The 24,198-nt window shown below is 41.9% G+C and overlaps 1 protein-coding gene across 2 annotated transcripts in view; it reads left to right on the top strand.

Moving 5' to 3' along the window:
- The window catches only part of PRKG1 (protein kinase cGMP-dependent 1), a 527,430-nt gene that overhangs the window by 371,155 nt on the left and 132,077 nt on the right, over positions 1 to 24,198 (top strand). The gene's annotated exons all lie outside the window — the stretch shown is intronic.

Here is a 24,198-nt window from a genome sequence, read left to right as displayed (position 1 = left end):
AGCTTCACAATTTTGCTCCCATTGATGGCTGACTGTTCCAGCACATTGAGACAAGAGAAGCTGTGTGAAAACAAATCCAGTTTTGAACAGGGCTTACATGTTTTTAATTGGATTTCTATCCAGTTGGGGAGCGAAACACTCATTTCTAGATGTGTGCAGAAGGGAAACCTTATTCTCCAGCCCCTGGTTCAGTGGTGGAGAAGGGGAGATGTCAAAATACCATCTCCTTTGAAATATGATGGGACGTTTATCTTAGAGGGCAATACTATGCCTTAAAGGATGTGTCACGGAAAAGCTGCTGCCGTAAAAGTTTGTTCCACATAGTGCTCTGTTTATTCACATAGTGCTCTGTTCTGGGCCTGCAGAACTGCAGGTGATTAAATATTACAGAAACTGTTAATAAGCCCTTCCAAAATGTAGCCCTGTATGATTTAACTCCAGAAAATCTCTGTGTAGAACAATATTCTATTTCATTCCATGTTGGTTTTTTTGTCATACATGCCTTACCATCATGAGCAACCCTAGTAACTGTGTTTATAGAAAAACGTTCATGTGTACCACCTCTGCTGTTTACTTTAAGAAACGGCGCTGCTGACATTTAAGTTGCCTTTTTTTTTTTTATTCAGAGCATTGATAGGATGTTGTCACTTATTTGCCTTTTTATTGTTTGTCATACAGAATAATAGCATATTCATAGATAAGCTTTATTTCCTTTACTGCCAGAGAAGTGTTCTGATTTAGAGAGAAAAGGCATATTAACTCAATATGCTGTGAATTAAATTTCCCTGTCTCAAAACTGCATGCCTAACCAGAAACAGATAGTTTAATTTGCTTGGATTGCATAACCAGCATTAAGCTCTTTATCGAGAGTTAAGGAAAAGAATAAAGTCAATAAAACTTTCCAGGGACACTTAAAGTTTCATGGCAGGGGAAGAAAAAATCATAACAAAAATCAATGAAGAAATGAGACATGAAAGCAGCATCTGTGGGGAAAACTCTGTACCCTCAGGGTGGATGCTGTGGCAAGGGAGGCTGGTCATCCCAGTCTGTACTGGGATATGGCTCCCAATTTCCTGCTTGGAATTGCCCTTGTTATTCCCTCTGAGTTTGTCTTTGATTTAACATACCACATTTTACATAAACTAAAAAATCACTCTACTATGGTATTATGCATTAACTAACCTATTGAAACGAAGCAGGATTAACTATTTTATCCTCTCTGTTGCTGTAACAAGGACTGGATAAAAGTGACTTATTTGGCACAGTTTGAGGTGGGGAAAATAAATCTCTTTCTTAATGTCAAGATTTTATGCAGTTTTTCTTTTGATAACAGTGCTTTGAATAATGCAACACTTCTGTCGTGCATTCTTTAAATAATTTCTAAAAATTGTTAACTAAACTCCAGAAGCAAGGAAAAAAAGCTGGTGTAATTGCTTGTTATCCAAATCAAACTTGGAAATGGCATTATAAAAACAGTGGGGAGGAAAAAGTCAGCATTTGATAACATAATTTAATTTCTGGAATTGATGGAAATACCACAATGGGTTCCTTGGGTAACTCAAGAATTACCAAAACCCAAGGGAGTTGCCTTGTCGCTTGCAGTGGCTTCTGACTTGTGTGAGATCGCTCCCATCAATTGAATTGCTCGTAAGTTCTGTACATGAGAGTAGAAACAAGTCTATTTGGTTTGGTTTTAGCACATGCAAACCCAAGCTACCGATATGCTGTGCTTTTGCCAAGAAATCTCCCACAATTAGCTTTCTAGGGCCATAATTTACCCCATTTCCTGACTCTTGTTCCGGGGGTGGAGGTTTCTTCAGCTGTAGATCATTGCAGTTGACACCAATCTCAAAGCAGCCTTAGGTTGCACCCATAGCCTCAGTCACAGGATTTGGGAATTGCTACTAGACCCTGGCAGAGCTTATCCCAGCACCCAAACCTGACCCTTCTATCTTCTGCCATTACATTTTAAAAATTGTATTAATATTTCTCAAAGCTACATATTAACAAGCATCAATGGGTAACGCTGCAGTGATTTTCACCGTGGTGGGAAGTCGAGCATCCCTTCCAGCACAGAGGTTGATTTAGTTTGGTTCTAATGCCATCTCTGCTGGAACAGCACTGCCTGGCCCCAGATTTTATTGCATTGTTTATCATTGTGCTTGCCAACCATAATGCGTGAGTCAACAAGTAATAAAGTTTCTGCAGCTCCACACTTAATTTTTGTTTTACTTTGGTTTTGGTAACTTGGTGCTTAAGGAGATGAGGTTTATGCCTGTAGGATAGTCCTCCCAAATCGTTTGCAATTGCTTGCCCAAAACCTATTTGACACAAAGTTCCTGTGAGATTCATCCAAATTACAGGGTAGGATGAGAAGAAAGGTTTAAAATAGCGGATGCTGAGTCGAAATAAATGTACAGGTTTGTGGTCAGCTCGGCCTCTGTGTTGTGCGAAGTCAGCTATCGGCAGAGGGTAGCTATTTGGGGAAGGCAGGGAAGCAAGGGCTAGTGGTGCTCATGCTGTGAAAGGAAATGAAGGACCCAAATTCATCAGTTATTCTGTACAATTTTTAACTTTATTTTTTAGTAGAGTGCTGCATATCATCCCACCTTTACTGTGTGTCTGAGATGCGAGAGGGAACACACAGTTCTAGCGTCTACTATAATACTTATATTTTCAGGACAGAATTAGTATTATCCCAAATGTTTTATTATTTTTTGTTTCTTAGTGCTTGGGTTTTCATATTTTTCGTCAGCTGAAGAAACCCTTCTTGACCTCTCTCTGACTTTTCTAGCATCATGCCCTCGGCTGCTCCTACCTAAAAAAAAAAAAAAAAAAAAAAAAAAAAACCACCCAAAAAAACACCAAACCCTGTTCCCCAGTACCTGTGGGCTGTGGCGTGAGTGCTCACAGCTCCATTGCTTAAGTATTGAACCAGTAGCAAAATAGTTTCACTGTACTGTGTTTTGGTAAAGAAAATCAACATGTTTATGTTTAAATATTGGAGGATTAACATAGTTGGAAAAGAAAACAGCTGCCAGGATGCTGCTGAAACATAGCTTTGTGCCTTCCCCCCACCCGAGTGCTGTGTGTCTCACATTAAATACATGAATTGGTATTTATTGTATAAATATCTTTGCTTGGGATGAACATGTATCTCCTTTGGAAAACAGTGAAAGTGCCTTCTTGCACATTTTTAATTCATGAAACATCTGAATGATTTTCGTTTCCTTGGATAAAAGAAAGGAATTTGTTGGCAAATCGAAATAGCCAAGCTTAAATGCCCTTTTTTATTTTTTTATAAACCTGAAAAACTTTGTGAAAATGCAAAAGCCTTGACCTTTCTTTCCCCACTTTTGAAGGCTTTGAAACAACTTATGGTTGTCTTCTCTGATTACAGACTTTCTGTTTTTCTTCGAGTAAAAAAAAAACGCTAAACCTCTTTTTCTGCATCAGGCACCCTTAGTGTGTATCAGCTGTATATCACAAAAATAAATGGCTTTTTGGTAGTAAACCGTTCTTTTCTAAGAATGTGTAGCTTTACCATTATGGCACCTCCTTAAAATGTGGGCAGTTTGTAACACAAGGGAACAAAGTATTGGGTTTTATTTTCTTTTTTTTTAAGGAAACTAAAATGCATGGAAACACTCATAGAATAACTTCCAGCAACTGAGGTGCCATCCACATATATGACACTACTGCCAACATTTTGGGTCCTGTCCCCTCTGCCAGCCCCAAACTGGAAGGCAGTGCAGTGGCATAGCTGCCCCAGTGGGAATTTGGGAGGAAAGGGAAGAGCATCTTCCCCAGCTTCAGTTCTCTGAGAGTTTTTACCTCTTTCTCATGGGAATGGAGAAAGTAGTTCTCTATAAGGACTCTAAGGTATTGTAAAAAGCCCTCTGGGTCATGGCACTATTAATATTACATGGGCAATGTGCGTCTGGTGTCTTACCCAGTGATTATCTGGAAGGTACTAACATTGCTGGAATTTTTAGTCTTTATGGATTAATTCCATGTCTTGGTTTGAAAGACAGGTGTCTGTGGAGGAAGGCAGGAGCCTCCCTTGAAATGGAAAGTGCAACCCCCTTCCCTCCAAATTATTATAATTTTGAAATCAACGGGCCTTCAGGCAAAGATATGGGGAATAGGAATAACAGTTCTTTACTAATATATATATATATATATATATATATATATATATATATATATATATAACACAAGGCAGGGAAAAAACAAACAACCCACTGGTTTACACTGACAGAGTCAGGAATACAACCTGACACCCTGTTAGGGTGGCAGTAGCAGTCCGATAAGATGCTGACTGCAGTCCTCCTGAAGCGATGGATGCAGTTCTGTGGAAGCAGCGATCAGGTAAAAGACTTTGGTCTTCCTCCGAAGGTCCAGTGGTAGGTAGGTAGCTCTTGTCCTCTGGAACTCCAGTGGGGGGAAAATCTCCTCTGGGAATCCAGTGGAAGAAGCCTGCTAGGGTGTTCGAAATCTCAGTTTATATTTAGCATGGACTGCTTGGCTCCTTCCCCCCGGGCAGAGCATCTCACAATGGGATGGGGAGTCGTGAGGCAGTTCCTTGATGGGCCATTAACAGGAGATAGTCCAGGAGCGAGTTATCGATGGGTCAGGCGATAAGGCATTGTAGTGCCCATTAACAGAAGATAGTCCAGAGGGGGGAGGCAGGGAGCACCGCCCCACCTGGTCTCAACAGCTCCTGAAGATGGTAATTGAATACTTTTTTTTTTCCTTTTGGCACATTTTACACTGTAACCTAGGACATTCCATTTGTTAAATGAAATTAAATCCATAAGGGAGGAGAGTGGCGAGTCTATAAGAAGTGAATCAACTTGCCAGGAATTACACTGCAGGCGAGAGAATACAAAAGGGAATTTATAGTCATACAGGAGAAAAAACAAACGAAAACCCCAGAACACCCAACTTCTAGTATAATTTCTCAAGATGGGACTTCTCATGGTAAATGTGTAGGTGCTTTGTCTCCCTGTAGCGTAGCAGAGTGCCTGTAGGACATGTGTTTGCCCACTGTTAAGCACCTTTGCTTTGTCGTGGCAATTAGGAGGGGGGAAAACATCAGACAAGTGGCACTTTGCTGATGGAGCAAAGGTGGCATTTTTTCCCACGCTGCTCCCAGTTGAAGCCTGGTGCCTTCTTTTTGTGAGGTTGTGTATATAAGAACAAGTAGGAACTGCTGGAGATAAGTGTGAGGTGGAAGTGGGTGGACCTCCTGTCAGTGGCCTTCAGATCTGACCATGCATTTGAAAGAGCTTTCCAAGAGCTTAGCAGGAGGCAATTAGTACTTCTGGCTGGAGGCAGGAGAATAGATGCTGGGGAAAGGGAAAGCAGCGGGCAGGCAGGACAGCCGAGCTTGAGGAGGTGTTTGAATTGTCTGGACAAAGAGGAAGACTGGTCCAGGGTCTGCGTTCCCAGTGTGGTTGAGGAGGGGTGTGAGGTAGTGTGGGCGTGGGCAGCGCTCAGAGACTCTGGGGTGGCACCTCCTTCTCTCTTTCTTCATTCCTTCTTTTCTTTTTTTTTTTAATTTTTGGGGAAAAAAAAAAGGGATTTCTTTTCCATCTTGAAGTTGGTTCACTTTTCGGTAGCATTTTTCCTCTTTCAGGAGTATCCTCTGTGTCATTCAAATGTAAAGCTTATATCCTTGAAAGATTTCTATCTCAAATTAGTTCAGGTAAAAATAAGTGTAATTAAGGTTTCTTGACCTTGTCTCTTTTGAAACCATTTGCAGTTGCTTATGATTTTGATCACTTAGCCATTTGATCTAAAATTATTCATCGTGGCTGCTGACCTACAGGTGATTTTTCTGATTTTTTTTTTTCCCAGCTTAAAACTACTAATCTTGTTTCAAAGAGGAAGATTGCTTTGCCTGTATGTCAGGGATGGATGTGTTATCCACCTGAATATCTTGTTCCAGCTCCGTTGGGTTATGTAGGGCTTTCAAGGTAGGGGGAAGGGGCAGGAATTCGGAGAGCCTGGGGGAGCTGGAGAAACAATCTGTGATTTAAAAGTTTTGTAGTTATAAATACACAGAAAGGGGTTGAATTAAGGTTTCATTGACATTTTGACTCTAGCATTTTCTAAATCCTGTAGACTTGATGTTCATTTGCTGTTTGGGATTTAGCATACTAATCCCTGTAAGATGTTATATATATGAATCTGAACAGTTTGAGCAACAGAAAGCAACAAACACAATTTCGATTTGGTTACTGAAATACTGGAGATTCTTTTTGTGTAGATGATGTCAAATCTAATCTGCATCAAATGGATTCTTCTTCTGTATTGTGTATCCAGAACTCTAGATAGCTTTGCCATACATCTATTATTGCTGTATGTAGAGAAGTATATGTATACAATATTTTATGATACATTGCAAATATGTAATATTTATATATTATAGATGTAATATAAAATAGATATTTCAATATAATATAAAAAAACCTAATTGCCCTGAATCAAGTATGCAAACCACTTCATTAGCTAGTCCTAGGTTTTCCTTGCTGTACCTGTACAGTTTGGCTTGGGAGTGTGTTAAGGCCCTGGTGCTGCCATTCACCATGTCTCCCAGTGTGCATTTTGGAAATTGTTTCACTAGAAGCATTGAGCCATTAAAATTCTAATTTAATTTAATGCATTACGGAGGTCCAAGTGCCAGTGACGTGCTTCCTCCAAAGCCAGGCAGCTATGACTTGGCTACCGCATTGATCACTATGTGTATATGGCCATAGACAAATGGCGCTGCCAAACTATTTGAGCAGTATGAGTGAAGAGAAATGCATTAAATACCGCAGGCAGATGATGCTAAGCCTGAAAATTGTATTCTTGCAGCTCGCTGGCTGCGTGCAGAGCACATCTTGGGAGTGTGATCTCAAAGTGCTAAAAGCACAGATCACAGTGCCTGTCTGCATCCATTTCATTAGTGCTGCTCTAAATTTAGGTGATGAGGGTTGCTTGCCACTTTTGTTTTCTTCTTTTTTTTTTTCCCCCCCAATTGAAGAATTAATTTAATAAAGCACAAGTGATAAAAGAAAAACAAAATTAATCTCTGTTGCTAGTAGCACTCCTTCCATTGCAGGTCCTGATGAAGAGCAGCGATCTTGGAGAAAGTTTCATTACATAGTTCAGCTTCACAAGCTGGCTTGCACAGAGCTATCATGTTTTGCCAGCCTTCACTCAAAGATGCCAACCATCCTTCTTGCTCCACATTGTGAAATTAGTACGGATCAGAAATTCTTAGCATGCCTCCATGTAATTAATAGGCTCTGAATACAATCCTCCTTTTATGCAGAATTGCATGGCAGCAGTGAACAGAACAGGAAAAATATGCAAAATTAATTAACTTTCAATATAATTAGTACTTTTTTTTCTGCCTAAAGAAGACTGAGGATTGCTCTTAGGTAAAGGAAGCCAGATCTATATAATCCTTTGCAGGTCCATCCTGCAGGTAATGGTAGGTTCTGCCTGGGCTGAAGCTGATTGGCAGCAGGTATTGATCTGATTTAGAGGCACAAACTAGATTTGAGGGGGAATTAGAAATGAACAAGGAAGAGTAAAACGTTTCAGTTAGGAAAAAAAAATATTATTTATCTCTTTTGATTAAAGGTAGCACTCTGTTGAGGTATAGTTATCAAAGGAGCTATGAGTTATGGGTAGGGAAGTGCTGCCTGTGGGGGAAACAAAACAGATTGTCACAATTGATTCAATCATATATGGACAAAATTTTAGCTTGATTTGTACTTATATTAGTTTTTCAAATGACATTCATGGAAAACGTAGCTTTGTTCTTGCAGGTGCCTCAGGAAAAAAACTTTTTGGGTCTACTGCAAAAAAAAAAAAAGGCGTTAGAATAAAATGCAGTTGGAAAAAACTATCTACAAGAGTACAACAATACTCAGTTGCAATGTCTAGAGCAATGGAGTAGAATAGTATCCTCCTCTTATGTCATTGACAACCTTTTTCTGGCTTTTAAACCTATGGTATATGTGTGTATGTATAGTGCATTTATGCTGCATTTTCCGCCACAAACCACGGCTTTTTGAAGAATTAAAAGCAATCTCTTCCAGTGTGAGAAACGAGTACTGATCTAATTGGAAAATATCTCTGCCTCTTTCTGTTTTTATCAGAATACAAAATGCAGATGAATTACCTAAATCTAATTTTAAAAATACTGGGGAGAAAAGGAGAGAAGCGTGATTATTTCTCTGAAGATGATGATGTGACTATACAGTCACTAGGCAGTGACGCTTACTTGCGAAGCTGCTCTAGCACTTGCATTGGTGTAAAAGGTGTCACTTTGATAAACGTTTTCCTTTTGATTTTCTTTATTGTGGTCACTGGCCATTTAAAGGCAATTACAAATAAGCTCATGCTTAAGTTATCACAGCAGAGAAAAGGAGTTAAATACTCCCTGGTCCTTGCAGATACCTGTCAGGAAAATCAGCATCCATGTGCATGTTATAGTGACCATCCTGATTGCTCTGTTCTACTGCAGTGGTAGGAATGAAGGAGGTATTTCTTCACACAGCAGTTAATAGAGCTGCAAAACTTACTATTAGAGGGTGATGCAAGTGGAGAAAAGCTTTGTGGATTGAAGAGGACACATAGAGCATCCCTTGAGAGTACTAAATTGAGACCCGCAATGCACAAGCAAAGCTTATAGGCTCCGAGCAAGACCGACAAGGATCTAGCAAGCTCTTCATACAGGTAACGAAGAAATTATTATTGCCTGATGAAGTAGCTTGCAAGCAAACCCAAAATTTCGTTGGGTGAATGGTTTAGTCTAACTAAAGCATAATCTTTTATTCAGATTGGAGGCTATTATTTCATTTGAAAGCAATTTGGAAGACAACAGGACAAGTTGTCTGTTAAAATCAAAATTTGCAACCAAGGTGAATAAGCCATTTAACTCTCGTATCCTACTGAAAAATGCATGGGATTATTTTGATGGTTTCCATGGCCACTCCGTCCTAGCGGAAATGAAACCCAGAAAAACTAAATGAGACCACGCTGATACAGGGCACTATTTTCTTTTTTCTCTACTTGTTTGGGATCTGGCACCTAAGGTGCATCCCACCCCACTTATTTTGTTTGATGGGAGCGGGATAGAAAGCTGCCTTTGGGCCAGGCAACGCTGCAGACAAAAATTAACCAAATAATGTCTTGTGTGAATAACAGGGGTGGAGAAACAGAGTGGGGAGAAATGGAAAATGGAAACTCATGAATACCCAAGATAAATGTGGCTAAATATTTGTCTGATTTAGTATGACCACAGTTGAGAAAAATAGAGTGCTACTGGTTAAAATAAAGGTGCTAGAAAGTCAAGGTGTAATCAAGTCCTTGACTGATTGGCTCCTTTTTCTCAGTTTTGCTTTTCTAGAAGAGTGTGTGAGTAAACACTGGAGCTATCTATACCAAGAACGCATATAGACTTCTTTAGTAAAACTGCATAGGAGGGTTTGTAAATAGGGAAAACTTTCTAAAAATAGGACATAGGCTTGAGTGTAAAGATGTGATTATTAGGAATGTATGAGGAGATGGCAGTATCTCTGTCCTTTCCAGAATGTAGATATCATAATGAACATAGGGAAAAGGTTCAGCATCCATATGGCCAGGACTTTGAATCATACATTATGTGTCCTGGGGGAGGGAAGACACCAAAAAAACAGTCCCTCAGCTGTGCGAGGGTTGCTGAGTTTGAGTCCCAGCAGACCTTTGCTGAGACTTGGCTGGATTTAACAGGCAAAAAAAAAAAAAAAAAAAGACTTTGATTGAAAGTAGCAGGATTTGTGCTGAGAAGCTCCTCTGAATGACAGTTTTCCTTTCCTAGTTTGCTTGGGATCCTTGGTGGTGGTAGGTAGGCTCTGGTTTGAACCGTTGGCATCAGTGGGAACTAGGGGTGATTCACCCTTCAACAAACCCCCTAATCAAATATGGGATTACTTCTCTGCCTCATGGCAGAGGCAAGCAAAGGCTTGGGCTGTTGCTACTGAGCAGAAGTGGGGAGAGGTGTTGGGGCAGGACCTCTCCCTTTGATTTAGGCAAGTTGACATGGACCTCAGCCTCTGCTCAGTGTAAAGGATAGAGACTATTTAGTGGCACTGATGAAATGATGGTTAAAACCATTGTATGCAAAGAAGTACCTTAGACCTTGCATATCAATGTTTTTGTGTACAAGTAGGGCGATCCTTTAGTACTGGAAGTAATTATCCTTTTTGTGGGTTTTTTTTTTTTTCATGTATATCTCTAAAATAAATTACACTTGTGTTCTGCTTATCACAGGAATGTTTCTTTAGAAATAGCTTAATATTTCTACCTTGACAAGCCTTGCTAAAATATGTTAAAGGTTAGTTTTCAAATTCTTTAAGGCTTGTTCATCTTTCTTGGGCTGCCTTTCTGCTTCATATCCCATCCCCAGGCTGCAAGGGGCCTACAAGGGGTTTACTGTACCTCCAGTTTAGCAAGAAATACTCTGTTGTCCCTGATGCACCCTGTTCCCTACCGAGGTCTCAGCTAAGTCCACCCCTGGCTTCTAAAAGCTTAGCTGCTGCCCTTGCAGCTTTGCTGAGACAAAGAGTCCTTTCCTTGTTCTTTCTCCACAAAATCATAGAATCATTTTGGTTGGAAAGGACCATTAAGATCATCAGGTCCAACCATTATCCTAACACTGCCAAGCCCACCACTAAACTATCTCCCTAAGCGCCACATCTATACGTCTTTTGAACACCTCCAGGGATGGTGACTCTACCACTTCCCTGGGCAGCCTGTTCCAATGTCTAACCTCTCTTTCAGTAAAGAAATTTTTCCTAATCTCCAATCTAAATCTCCCCTGGTGCAGCTTGAGGCAATTACCTCTTGTCCTGTCATTAGTTACTTGGGAAAAGAGACCAACACCAGCCACACTACGATTTCCTTTCAGGTAGTTGTAGGGAGCAATAAGGTCGCCTCTCAGCCTCCTCTTCTCGAGGCTAAACAACCCCAGTTCCCTCAGATGCTCCTCATAAGACCTGTTCTCCAGACCCCTCACCAGCTTCGTGGCCCTTCTCTGGACCCGGTCCAGGACCTCAATGTCTTTCCTATGCTATGGCGCCCAAAACTGCACACAGTACTCAAGGTGCAGCCTCACCAGTGCTGAGTACAGGGGCACGATCACCTCCCTGCTCCTGCTGGCCACACTATTTCTGATACAGGCCAGGATGCTGTTGGCCTTCTTGGCCACCTGGGCACACTGCTGGCTCATGTTCAGCCGGCTGTCGACCAGCACCCCCGGGTCCTTTTCCACCAGGCAGCTTTCCAGCCACTCATCCCCAAGCCTGTAGCAGTGCATGGAGTTGTGGTGACCCAAGTGCAGGACCCGGCACTTGGCCTTGTTACACTTCATACTGTTGACCTCAGCCCATTGATCCACCCTGTCCAGATCCCTTTGCAGAGCCTCTCTACCCTCCAGCAGATCGACACTCCTGCTTAATTTCATGTCATCTGCAAACTTACTGTGCACTTTATCCCCTCATCTCGGTCATTGATAAAGATATTAAACAAGACTGGCCTCAGTGCTGAGCCCTGGGGAACACCACTTGTGACTGGTTGCCAACTAGATTTAACTCCATTTACCACAACTCTCTGGGCTCAGCCATCCAGCCAATTTCTAACCCAGCAAAGAGCACACCTGTCTAGGCCATGAGCCGCCAGCTTGTCCAATAGGATGCTGTGGGAGACTGTGACCTTTCTGAAGTCCAGGTAGACAACATCCATAGCTTTTCCCTCATCCACTAGGTGGGTCACCTGATCATAGAGGGAGATCAAGTTTGTCAAACAGGACCTCCCTTTCATGAACGCATCCTCACTGGACCTGATTCTCCGCATGTCCTGCACTTGCCGTGTGAATGCACCCAAGATGAACCCATAATCTTGCCCGGTACCGAGGTCAGGCTAACAGGCCTTTTGTTCCCTGGATCCTCCTTACGGCCCTTCTTGTAGATGGGCATCACGTTGGCAAGCCTCCAGTCTGGCAGGACCTTTCCCGTTAAATCTCTATTGCCTTTTCTTCTCCATCCCCCCCTTCTCGTCATTTACCATCAAACCCCTCTCTTCTCCAGTGAAATGCTCGTAATGAACAGACATGAAGCCTGACTTCCACCCACTCAGCACAGATAACAGCCTCAGATCTTCTAATGGTGGGATCTCTTGGGTGTTTGCAGTGAGTGCAGCCAATGAGCAATGCAAACCTGCTGGTCACAGAGGGCTTCTGCCAAATACGCCTTGCAGTCAGGGAATTAGATTCTCTTTTTTAAATGATTTTTATGAAATGAAATTTAAAATCTCTCAAGAAGTAGCTTGCGTTTACACTGAAAATCCTAGTGGCTTCAGAGGGATCTTTTTTCAGATGCTTTTCATGGGGAGCTGAATTCCTCTGGAGACAGTAGGAGTTTATTATTATTTCATTTACTGTCAGAAGTACTGCTGCCCTCTTCTTTGGGCTTATTTCCTAAACCACAAGTACAGGATCCAGGTTGGGTTTTTTCCAGTGCAAATTGTAAAAACCACTGAAGGTCAAAGCACCCCAACTGGAGAGTTACATCTCTTACGGCCATCTGAAGCACGTGGATATATGTATTAATGTAAATCTCCACGACAATCCCAAAGGACACTCAGAAGGGTAGGAGTTTGGGGTTGAAAAGAGAGATTTCCTCAGCTGCTAATGCAGCACAGTAGATTGCCATGCTGTTGTGGAGCCACTTGGAGAAGCTATAGCCGGCTCATTAGCTATATTAGCTATCCTGTCTGTTCGCCCAGCAATGAAGATACAAAAGCCAATGCTGGAGCCTGAATTTTCAAGTGCAATGTTTGTACTGATGGGTTGTTTTTTTTTTTTTATGTATCCTCCAAAAGAGTTCTATAGTTGCCTGTTTTTTCAGCGGCCTCTCAAGTGGCATCATTCTTTCCAGCTTATTACGCTGTCCCCCTGCATTAGGCATCCCTCTCTTATTAATAAATAATTGTTCTTTTATTACATAGAACAGCCAGGTCAGTGGGTAGAAAAAGCCACTCTAGCAATGATGTTGTCACCATCAGGGCACGTGGCAAAGGCAGCGTCATGGAACAGTTTTCAGCAGAATAGAAAAAAAATGCTGCTTCAAGCTCCAGTATTTTATTTTTATTATTTTTGGTAACAGTGCCTTGAGTGGATGTTAAAGCTGTCTGTGGTAAGCCGCTGATAAGATGCACTTGCCGTCACCGCTCTCAGGTTATGCAGGTTTTTGGGCATAAGTGTTTGCTCTTTGACAGGTTGGATTAAACCCAGCTCTGGCCGATCAGGAATGTATTTTCATGCTCTCTGTAAGCGGATTCGTCAGACAGTCTGTCACAGCTATAAAAGAAAGAAAAAAAACCCCTCACAAAACAACAAAAAAACCCCCCACTCGAACGTGAAATTGGTTTTGTTGGTAATCTTAGATGTTTTCCTGGGTTTCATAGATATGAAAAAAGGATTTAAGCAAATCCATAATTTATCATTTGCACTGGCAGATTTGCAGGCTCTCTTTTAGAAACATGCAAGATGGATGGGAGTTTTTGATAGCACATAGGACAATAGGGAGATCACAGGGTGCAACTCAGGAGATCCAAGTAAACATCTCCTCCATGATCTAGCCATGTGCTTTATTTTCCCATGTCCATTAGCTCACTATTTCCAGTTTTAAGAGGCTTTGCCGCATACATTCAGGTAAAGTGCCTGTGGATTCTGTTTTACTCTGCATTTTATTTGCTGCTTTTGCTTGCAGACAGGTTGGTGCTAATGGCTTGATGGCCGCCTTTCACTTCTTGTGTTGAGCAAATAAAAGAAACTCAGTTCAAACTGAAATATAAAACCAACATTTGTGCATCTGGTGGTTCCCACTGCAGCCAATGTGGCTCAACTCAAGCCCCTCTCCCCAGCAGTGCCCAGAGCCAAGGGGCACTGTTCTTGAGATGTGGGCAACATCTCTAGGCCAAAACCACTGCTTGGATACTTCCCTTTTCATCTGAGCAAGTTTAAAATTGAACTAGAAAATCTATATCAGACATTAGATAAGAAATACTCTTCTAAAAGTCTATTTATTTCTAGTGTTGTGGGTATCAGCAGCAAGGTATGGCACTGGCTTGCTCTAATGTGATGAGGAGGGTAGAGATTTGTATAGCTAATGATCACTTTTTTAATAATAATAAAGTTTTGACTGCTGATTTTAAGATAAAACAAAGCTGTATAATGCTAAAGAACTATATCTGTGAAAAAACCCCCACATGAAAATCATAGAATCATAGAACAGTTTCGGTTGGAAGAGACCTTCAAGATCATCAAGTCCAACCTTTGTCCTAGCTCTGTCACCACCACTAAACCATGTCCCTAAGTACAACACCTACTTGTCTCTTAAACACCTCCAGGGATGGTGACTCCACCACCTCCCTGGGCAGGCTGTTCCAATGCCTGACAACCCTTTCAGTAAAGAAATTCTCCCTAATATCCAGCCTGAACCTCCCCTGGTGCAGCTTAAGGCCATTTCCCCTTGTTCTGTCACTTGTCACTAGGGAGAAGAGACCAACCCCTGCCTCGCCTCCTTTCAGGTAGTGGTAGAGAGCAATAAGGTCTCCCATCAGCCTTCTCCAGGCTAAGCAGTCCCAGATCCCTCAGTCATTCCTCATATGAGACATGCTCCAAATCCTTCACTAGCTTGGTAGCCCGCCTCTGTACCCTCTCCAGCACCTCAATGTCCTTCTTGTAGAGAGGGGCCCAAAACTGGACACTGTACTCGAGGTGCGGCCTCACCAAAGCCGAGTACAGGGGCACGATCACCTCCCTACTCATGCTGACAACACTATTCCTGATACAGGCCAGGATGCCATTGGCCTTCTTGGCCACCTGAGCACACTGCTGGCTCATGTTCAGCTGGCTGTCAGTCAACACTCCCAGGTCCCTCTCTGCCTGGCAGCTCTCCAGCCACTCCTCCCCAAGCCTGTAGTGCTCCTGGGGGTTGTTGTGGCCCAAGTGCAGGACCCAGCACTTGGCCTTATTGAAACTCATGGAACTGGCCTTGGCCCAGCGATCCAGCCTATCTAGATCCCTCTGTAGAGCTTTCCTACCCTCAAGCAGATCGACACTTCCACCCAGCTTGGCATCATCTGCAAACTTCCTAAGGGTGCACTCCATTCCCTTGTCCAAATCATTGATAAAGATGTTAAACGGGAGTGGCCCCGATACTGAGCTCTGGGGACACCACTCGTGACTGGCCGCCAACTGGATTTAAGTCCATTGACCTCAAAACAGCAACAGTCCCGGTTCCTCCTGCATCAGCCACCTAAGCTCAGGCCTAGCAGCCTGGTTTGCAAGGAGCATCTCCAGGGCCTTATACCAGAATTGAAAAGGAGCTTTTCTGACAGGCTGAGGTCTCTCAACCACCTAATGTTTTATGGGATGAATCTCCCCGTGCATGAGGTACTTGCTCAGTGTCATGGCTTTGTGCAGGCACAGGGGAGAAGGAGGCCGAGGGCTTTGCTTTGCTGTGCTGCCTTCACCGGCAGCCTTGAGGGAGAGTGGGCATGGCTCTGGTCTGCTGAGCATCTCCTTCTGGGCATTTACTTTAACAGCAGTTCCCAAAAATCCCTAGTTTTAACCCACGTATCACTAGTTAAATAAATACATACATACTTGCATATATAGGCTAATTTTGGTGGTAGTGAACCCAGGAAACAAAATCCAACCTTGTGCTTACTTGAAAATATTCTGTAATTTCCAGTTCTCGAACCCTGAATGGTCTGAAGCAGAAAAAGTGAATTGTTTCTAATAAAGCTTCTTTTATCTGTGAGGTGCAGACAATAGACTTTTATCTATAAAAGCAGAAAAATATAATTAGCAATTATATTTTTAAAAAAAACAAATATTAATTAACTTGCTGAGTGTTTTTCCTTTGATTCAAACTATTCAGCTGGTTTCTCATATACCATTGCCCACAGGGACACCTACTGGCATTTTGAACAAGGCTGGCTTGCAGGCTGTAGCCTCCTGAGCAAATCGTGCCATGGATTAATTAGGAAAAATGAAAAGAGTAAATGTGGTTGTGGAGACACCTGTGGCCACCCAAGGAATGGCCACCGAGCTCTGAATGCTGGCCCTGTGCTCTGCGCCAGGATGTCAAGTTTCGAGTCTTCCTGCACCAGCTGAAGATGACCCTCTAGTAGTGGAGGCAGTCATGAAATCCCAGCTTTGTACTAGGCGAAAGATCACGCATTAAAATGGGGAGATCCTCCTTCCTTCCCCAGACCTTGGTGGCTTCTCAAAATACAACCCGGCTGGCAGAGGTTTCTTTTTTCAAGGAGTTTATTTTCCCTGTGAAATGAACTTGCTCGCACTCATTTGAGTAGCTTTCATTTTTGTGCTTGTATATTATTAAACATGCAATTAATGTCTCAGGGATATATTTGAACAAACTTATATCCCGCTATTGGTGTGATATTTGCAGTATCTCTGAGTTGTAACAAAGTGACTGAAAAGTGTCTTTATGATAGCAGAAAGCTGTTTCACCTTTACTCCGTGGAATAGTAGGCATTGGATGTCTTAGTAGATTACTGAAGACTTAGCGACTGGAGGAAGGGAGAAAGACATTAGAAATGGAGTTACTGAGGTGGTAAAATTGAAATAGCCTTATTTCCATACTGCACAGAATGCAGCAAAACACCATTTGAGATAAGTTTTCCTATTTATATTTTTAATACTTTGTGGCTTCCTGACCTTCTTAATAGGGAATTTCCCATGAAGCATCCCAAAGTGGAATTTCTTACCACCATAGGCTTCAGGTCCTGTCTGCCAGATCATGCTTCTGAGGGGACACAAGGCCAGAAGCAGTAATGGGTGATTGCAGGGCTACCTGCTGATACAACAAGTTTATTAGCCACTAGCACAGACTGCTTCATAATGGCTAAGTTCTCCCATGCTGCCTTTTGGTGGAAATGAGATGTCTTTCTGGAGAAGAGGCTTTTTGATTTGACTGCGTATGGGTCCTGACAACAGGTTAGATGAAAGGGGTTTGGGGTTTGGCTTTATGTGTGTCTGAGGATTCGCTGATTCAGATGGTTCCTTCTGACCCTAAAAAGGTGTGAAATTCAAAAACGTGTTCCTAATCTTCAGAGCTTCCAGGGACTTGAGCACAGCTTGGAACTTCTGCCTCTCACTTGAATTCTTCAGGGATTATGGAAATAAGAGCATGGGACTGTATTTGGGGGTCATACACAAGTTTTTGGTATGTGGCTTCAGACCCTGTAGTAGTAGAACAGGGATGAAACTCGTCATCTCAAAACATGGTCACAAAAGGCCGCTGAAAGTTATATATCTTAAACTTGGAGGTGACCCTCTCTTTAGAGCATTCCTGTAACAGATCTGTCTTCAGTATGTTTTTTGGAGCATCCCCATAATAGATCCATCTTTACCTTGAAGGGAGGGGTGGACTGGGATGGACTTTGTAACCTGCTGGTTCCTGGCAGATCCTTGCCTGTATTGCAGAGCTGAAGGTAGCATCAGTGCCATGCCATTTGGCATTGATAATGGGTATCTGGAGTGAAATCAAGGTGTGGGCTTTCATCAAGAAAATCTCATGATCAAAATGTATAGAAATTATGATAGCAGAGAAATGAGCCTCTAAAATGCGTACTTGGATCAGAAAACGTGTATTTCTCCAAGAATTTAAAAGAAAATATGAAAGGAATAGAGATGTGTGTAATTTTGGACTGTGCATAATGCAATATTGCTGTGGCATATGGCAAGGTGTATTTAAACTGATCTTTCTGATCTTGGAGCGGACTCCGGGTCCGTATACTCTCTCATACAGTTTTAGGCAGCCTAATAGCTATTTAGGCTACCTGAATTGCTGGTGTGGCCCATCGCCAGAGGACAACACAGCATAAGGAATTGGGAGTGACGTAGTTTAATCCTGTGATGCCCTCTCCTTGGATGCTTTGCCTCCCTTGCTGATGAGGGGTTTGGAAAGATGCAGGTAATGCCTGGTCCTGTGTTACATGCCCACCAGGAATTCTAGGAGGGATTTACAGGTTTACATTGCACCATTGAAAGTCAGCTCAGGTCGCTCCTTCATTGCTTTCTCTGAAGTGAAAATTCTACAAATATTCAGACCTACTTGCCAGTGTGGCAGGAAAACTGCTGCTATTTAAGTAAAAAAGAACAGAGTTTTGCAAACATGAGGATGAAGTTGGCTATATTTTCTGGAAACTTTTTTTACACAAGATTACTTGTAGTCAGATCTCAGAGATGCATGTGGACAAGAAGAAAATGCAGCTTTGCAATGAGCAAATGCTCGTTGTCCTTGGTATTACACACCAGCTGGGAGGTGAATGGTCAGGTTAGCATCTCCCCAAAGCCTCCTGCTAGATGCACTAAAGAGCACTTTGATCCCCTTCTTGATTCATTTGATTCTCCATCAGCAGCAGGCAGCTTTGGTAACAGATGCCTAGCATCAGAAATGAAATATTAGCTGCTGTCAGGCTGCCGTATGCTTGGGGGCCATAGCACAGAGAAGCTGCTTCAGTGTTCATCTGTGAATTTCCCCCAGTTGGGTCCCAGTGCACAGCTGGGCTGTCAGGAGATCGCCTGACCTCAGCACACCTCGCTGTGTGTTTGGGTATCCTAAAAAAGAGGGGGAAATCCCCTCCTGAAGGCCGGCTCTATGTTGGGAATGGCTGAAACTCAGCTTCCTGCTCAGCCACAGGCTTGGGATCAACGAAGTCTGTCTGGTTCTTCACCTGAAAGTCATGGAAAATGGGCAAGAAGGGATCTCTTGCTGGAGATCTGTGTCTTTCAGATGCCCTTCTCCATTCACCTTCACACTTGTGCTGAAAAGTAAGACTCTTAAGTATCTCAAAATTAATATAAAATGAAAATAACTGACTATAGTGGTAATTCAGAGAGAAGATGAGTGCAAAAATAGCTGATTGCTGGGAAAACTTATGGTCCCGCTGCAGTGAAAAACACTGGTGTCCTAAATCAGAGCACCAGTGGAACAGATGTGCTCTCCTCCTCCTGTCCTTTCTGATTTCTGTCCACCGGAAGAGACTGCGAAATATAAATAACATGGCTGTTATCAGTATTTTATGCTGTTCTTTTACCAGGGTGAAGGTTTTCCTTGGCTTTATAGGAGTGGGGTTTACTAACTGTGATGATGGGTGATCCCATCTCTGTACTTGTAAATCCAAATTGTACTTTTACAAGTTCCTCACAGAGAAAGCCACAAAAGATAAAATTCTCTGTGCTCTGGAGTTCAAAAAAACCCTAGTGAAGTAATCTCTGGATTGATGTGCTGTCCTTACCCAGTAAGGAAAAGTCAGCTGTCCATTAGCAGCGCTGTGCCAAAAATCTGACCTAGATTACATTTCCTAGTGTCAGTCTGGTTTTCTTTTCAGGACTGATATTAAGAAATACTCCAAAAAAAATCTGCTTTGAAGCACAAAGTAGATGTAGTTAGTTAAATATTTATATGTCTAGTCATTGCATGAGAGATTGATGACGATGTAACTTGCAGGGTTATTGTTGACATGCTTTGTCTTTTAGTAATCTAAACTTTTACCCTATTCTGAATGCATAATGGAATTTCGTTTTTTCTTAAACCTTCATGGTTTGTTACTTGTTGCACAAAAGCCTGGAATAAGTTGTAGGCAATGGAAAAGTCTGGTAAAATTTTCTTTGTAACAACTTCATAGCAAAGTTCAAATTGATGTGGCTGGAGTTGAATGAGCCTATTTTAACAGTAATAAGTCTATATTAACAGTAATAAATCCTGAATTCTGTGCTTATGGGAGGATATTTTGCAGTTCTATATTATAATACAGTTTTTATCTGAATTTGGCGAGTTCTGTTGTCAAGAAGACAGTTGCAACCCAGGTTGGAGTACATGGCTCAAGGCAACTTCTCTTTTCATTAAGAAAAGTTGTTATTGCTATTTGAAATAGTAGAGCTTTTGGGTTTTCCCATTTCATTGCCCACCCATAGGAAAAGTTCACTTGCTGCTTTAGTAAATATATTTCAGGCAAACATTTTATCTTGTATTACTCCAAGTGTAATTCACTTCCAAAATTCTTTTAAATCCAGAGAGCTTGTTGGCAGACTGGGAGTGGAGTCTGAGTTTGTATGGGTGCAGGCTGATAAAACCCAGCTTTTTTTTCCTTTGTGCAGTTAATGAGAGAAATCAAGGGAAAAGGAGAATATTTTCTAGCAACAGCCAAAATCCACAGATGTGTAATAGGGAGTATAAGCTGTGATAGTGTTTAATTCATCTGGTGCTGCAAGGCTCACATGGTAAGTCAGAACTGGTTGTCACCTACACGAACCCCTAAAGAAGTTGCTGAACTGAAAGCAACAGGTGAATTCAGGTGTTTCAATTGGGCAGATGACCTGTTTCAGTAAAACTCTTTAGAGACTGGCTAAATCAAATGCTTTTCATGATTTTGCTTCCAGTAAAGTTGGTTTCTAGTGACAATTTGAAGTACACTTGCATATGGGAAGGTAGAGCCTCCTCTTTGATTCAGATGACAAAAATAAAATACATTTCATTGCAGGTTTCTTGAAGAGTGGCTGAATATATTCTATTAATATACTTTTTTATTCCTCATGATAGATTAGAACAGTAGTTTGGATCGTCATGGCGGTGCAAATAACTTGTCTGAATAAGCATACAAAATTTGGAGCAAATTAAGAAAAATATATGAAACAAATACGTTGATTTAGATTGTTTAATTTCAATTTCATTTTTGCAAGGAATTGATTGCCATTTTAATATTTATGGAACTGGTCTTTGGATTTACAGAGGGAAATTACTGTTCCGCACACATTCTTCCATTATAAAGAGAAAAACAAATCAGAGCTATTCAGGAAAGAAGTAGAGAAGAGCAGCTACTTTTCTTGGATTTCAATGAAATTTAATTAAAAACCCACATACTTAATTGCTTGCGATTGGAGAGATGTTTTATGGTGCATTGACATAGTGTGATATTGTTTCTGGTTGTGTTTCCTCAAAACAAAGCTGTCAAAGTCAATATGCTGTTGTATTGCTGAGGGAGACCCTTCGACTGCTATATTCAAAAAGCAAAGCACCTTTCCGTTCCCAGTCAGTGTGTTGAAATCGAGTCAGTCTGAGTCACAGTGGTGTGTTAATGTTCAAAATAGGCTGGAAGTGTCATGGGACAGGGATTATTCAGATAGAGAGTGCAATCCTACAAAAGTTTATACTCAAAATGTGTGTGACTGGTCATGAGAATGCAAACTTTTTTCTTGTGTTAACATTTCCAATTTCCAGTTGGCAGTTTGCGGGACTTGCGTGAGGACGCTGACACGATCAATGTGATCTAACAAGTGAACCTTTATTTCCGTGTTTCCAGTGCAATTTATAACCCTCGACCACACCCAATAAATACAGATTGGCTTCATCGCAAATAACAGCCCATAGTCCGACCCGATTGGCCCCATTGCGAGTCATGTTCAAGTCACGTTCACAAATGTTCACACCCATCTTCTTCAAGAAATTAAAACCACGTCATTAATGGCGGCTGTCTCTTCTCCTGCACCTGTAAGATGTTCATGCCCCCTGCACCGGAAGTTGTTTATGCTTTCAGCAGTTCCGGTACGTCCCAGCTCAGATTCTCTGGAAAGGCTGGATTGTTCACATGCCCCTTATTTCATAAATGTCCTCCCACAGCAGTTTGATTTTTATTTTTTCTCCCCCCACCCCAGAGTCTGCATCAACCCCATGCAACTTGCTATATATATAATTTTTTTAAACTTGATTACTGTTTTACTGTTTTAACTTGATTACTGGTTGTTTGTGGGTTTTTTGACTTGATTACTGTTCACTAATTTTTAGTCAGGATAACTGATTAATTAATTCCACTCTGTTGCCTAGGTATCCTTTTTCTAATTACTTATCACTCAGTTAATTCTCCACATTTCACATTGAATATCTGTGAATCAGTTATTATTTCAGCTAGCAAGCCAAGTGTTGGTGTCTCTACCCGAATTCAGTGCTGATTTGGTCTACAGCCTAATACCCCTATCAATTTTCAACCCGCTGATTTCCTGTCTCTCATGGGAATAAATCCTATTTTTTCTGTATCAGTTCTTCTCCCATCTTCCTGAGCAACCTTCTTTGCTAAAGCTCTCCTCCCATTTCTCCTTAGCCTGTCCCAGCGTGCTTCTCTCACCCATCTGTGCCACCCCTGTGCTCTCTTAAACCTTGAACTACCTCTCCTTGAGTTCTCCTTCTTCGTCTTTGAGGTTTGTCTTGACCTTTTACCCTCTTCATCCCCATCTGTGTATCTCTGAACTTTCCAGCTTTTTCAGCATGCTCTCCTTCCTCCCTTTCTCACCCTTCTGAAATTCATGTTTCTTCTCAGAACATCATCCTGCCCATTAATCTACTTTTATTTCTTTTTCCCTGTTTCTTTGCACTTAGGAAATGAAGTTCTCACCCACTGACAGCAGTTCTGCAGTTGATCTCTTCTGCTGGCCTCTCATGATACCAAATAAATGTGTGGTGGCAGGTCTTGAGCTTCCTTCTCTGATCCCCTTATCCTTCCTTTCACCCTTTCTCATCATTTGAGCATCTTTACATGTGGTCGTTCTCCAAAAGCGTCAGGATTTCCAGTCATCCTTTTCACCCACTGTCACCTACTTTGTCTCCTTTTTCTCCTGTTGTATTTTCACATCAATCTCTGCTACATATGAATGTGGATAGATGTCCTGCTTTCAGTGGCTATGCCTGCAAAAATTAGCACTTCTGATCTTTTGCTATATTCCTACAAGTTTCCTTTATAAAAGGATGTAGGGCTGCAGGCAACAGCTTGGGCATCTCTTGAACCTCTGACCTACATGCTCCTGTTCAAGGAGGTTGTCACTGATCTGGGGGAGCAGCAGGGACAGAGTCAGGCTCAGGGGTCAGGACAGCTGTGGCCCCTGTACCAGCTTGTGACAGTGTTTTACAGCTCCATCTGTTTTCCAGGCAAAACCAGAAACAGATGTTTGCCTCAACACTGCAGAGAAAAAGTAGCTGAGAGGTGGCGGCCTCCCGGGCTGTTTGCAGCTGATTGCTCTCCAAAAACGGTTGTCAGGCTGCATTATAGTAACAGTGGGGATGGGGAAAGTTAAAATGTGGTTTCTAATGCTTTGTGTCAACTTTTAGAGCAGGAAAGGCAGGAAATTTCTTTAGTAATAATGCATTAAACTAAATAATGCTTTTTTTAAATTCTCTTTCCTCCTCTTTCTCCCTTAAAAGTACACGGTGCATTTAAGATTCAAAACTGTATCTCAGGTCTTTATTACAAACCTTAATGGACTCATCCAGTCCAAATCATCCTGGCTCACAGTCTGTAGATGTGTTATCATCTTGATATTCTGCAGTGTCCTTTAGTCTTAGAGGTGGCTGTATAAAAATCTTTGAAGCTCAACAAATCTTCATCCACACAGGCATTCAAGAGTCCTTGAACATGTTCAGCTTCGCTCAAAACTGTTGGTTTTGAGAGTAGGCTGGGAAAGAAACTTGAAGGTGACAGCAGGACTTGCCTCCTACCCGAGAAATTTTCAGTCATGTCAGATCAGAAAGGTCCAGTAAAGGAAGAGTTGAGCAAACCTTATGGTTATATGCAAGGGGACAGAGGAGCTTCCTTTACCACAGGACTATTCACTGACTTTCAAGGACTACAAAAAAAGAGAAACCCCTGTAGAAAATTATTCATTTGAAAAAGGCATGGGGAGCACAGAAAATACATTTCCTTCTGTAACAGTGCCACCCACCACCTTGGGGGGTGAGAAGGATGCTCAGGAGTGGGAAGAGGAAAGAACCAAAAGCTCCTTCCATTTCATGCACATCTTCTGTTTTGAACGCAGCAACCTGGGCCAGCATTTACCAGATACGGTCCCTTATACATCGTGTTGCCTTTTATGTATCCCTGAATATTGCACTTGATGAGCACTGTGTTGAAGTCCGGTGGAATCTAGAAGAAAGATGATAAAATCAGAGCAAAAATGTTGGGCTTTTCATTATTAGAAGGTGCTACAACTGAAATTTATCCCTTCTTCATGCCCTTTTCCTTAGTATTGCTTGGTTTACGGGACTTCTTTGAGACATGTTTGTTTAGTGTCAA

This window comes from Leptosomus discolor, chromosome 6, assembly GCF_034619465.1.
Source record: "Leptosomus discolor isolate bLepDis1 chromosome 6, bLepDis1.hap2, whole genome shotgun sequence".
NCBI classification, from domain to species: Eukaryota; Metazoa; Chordata; class Aves; order Leptosomiformes; family Leptosomidae; genus Leptosomus; species Leptosomus discolor.
Note: the sequence above shows the minus strand (reverse complement) of the source record. Positions and strands in the feature narration are given on the sequence as shown.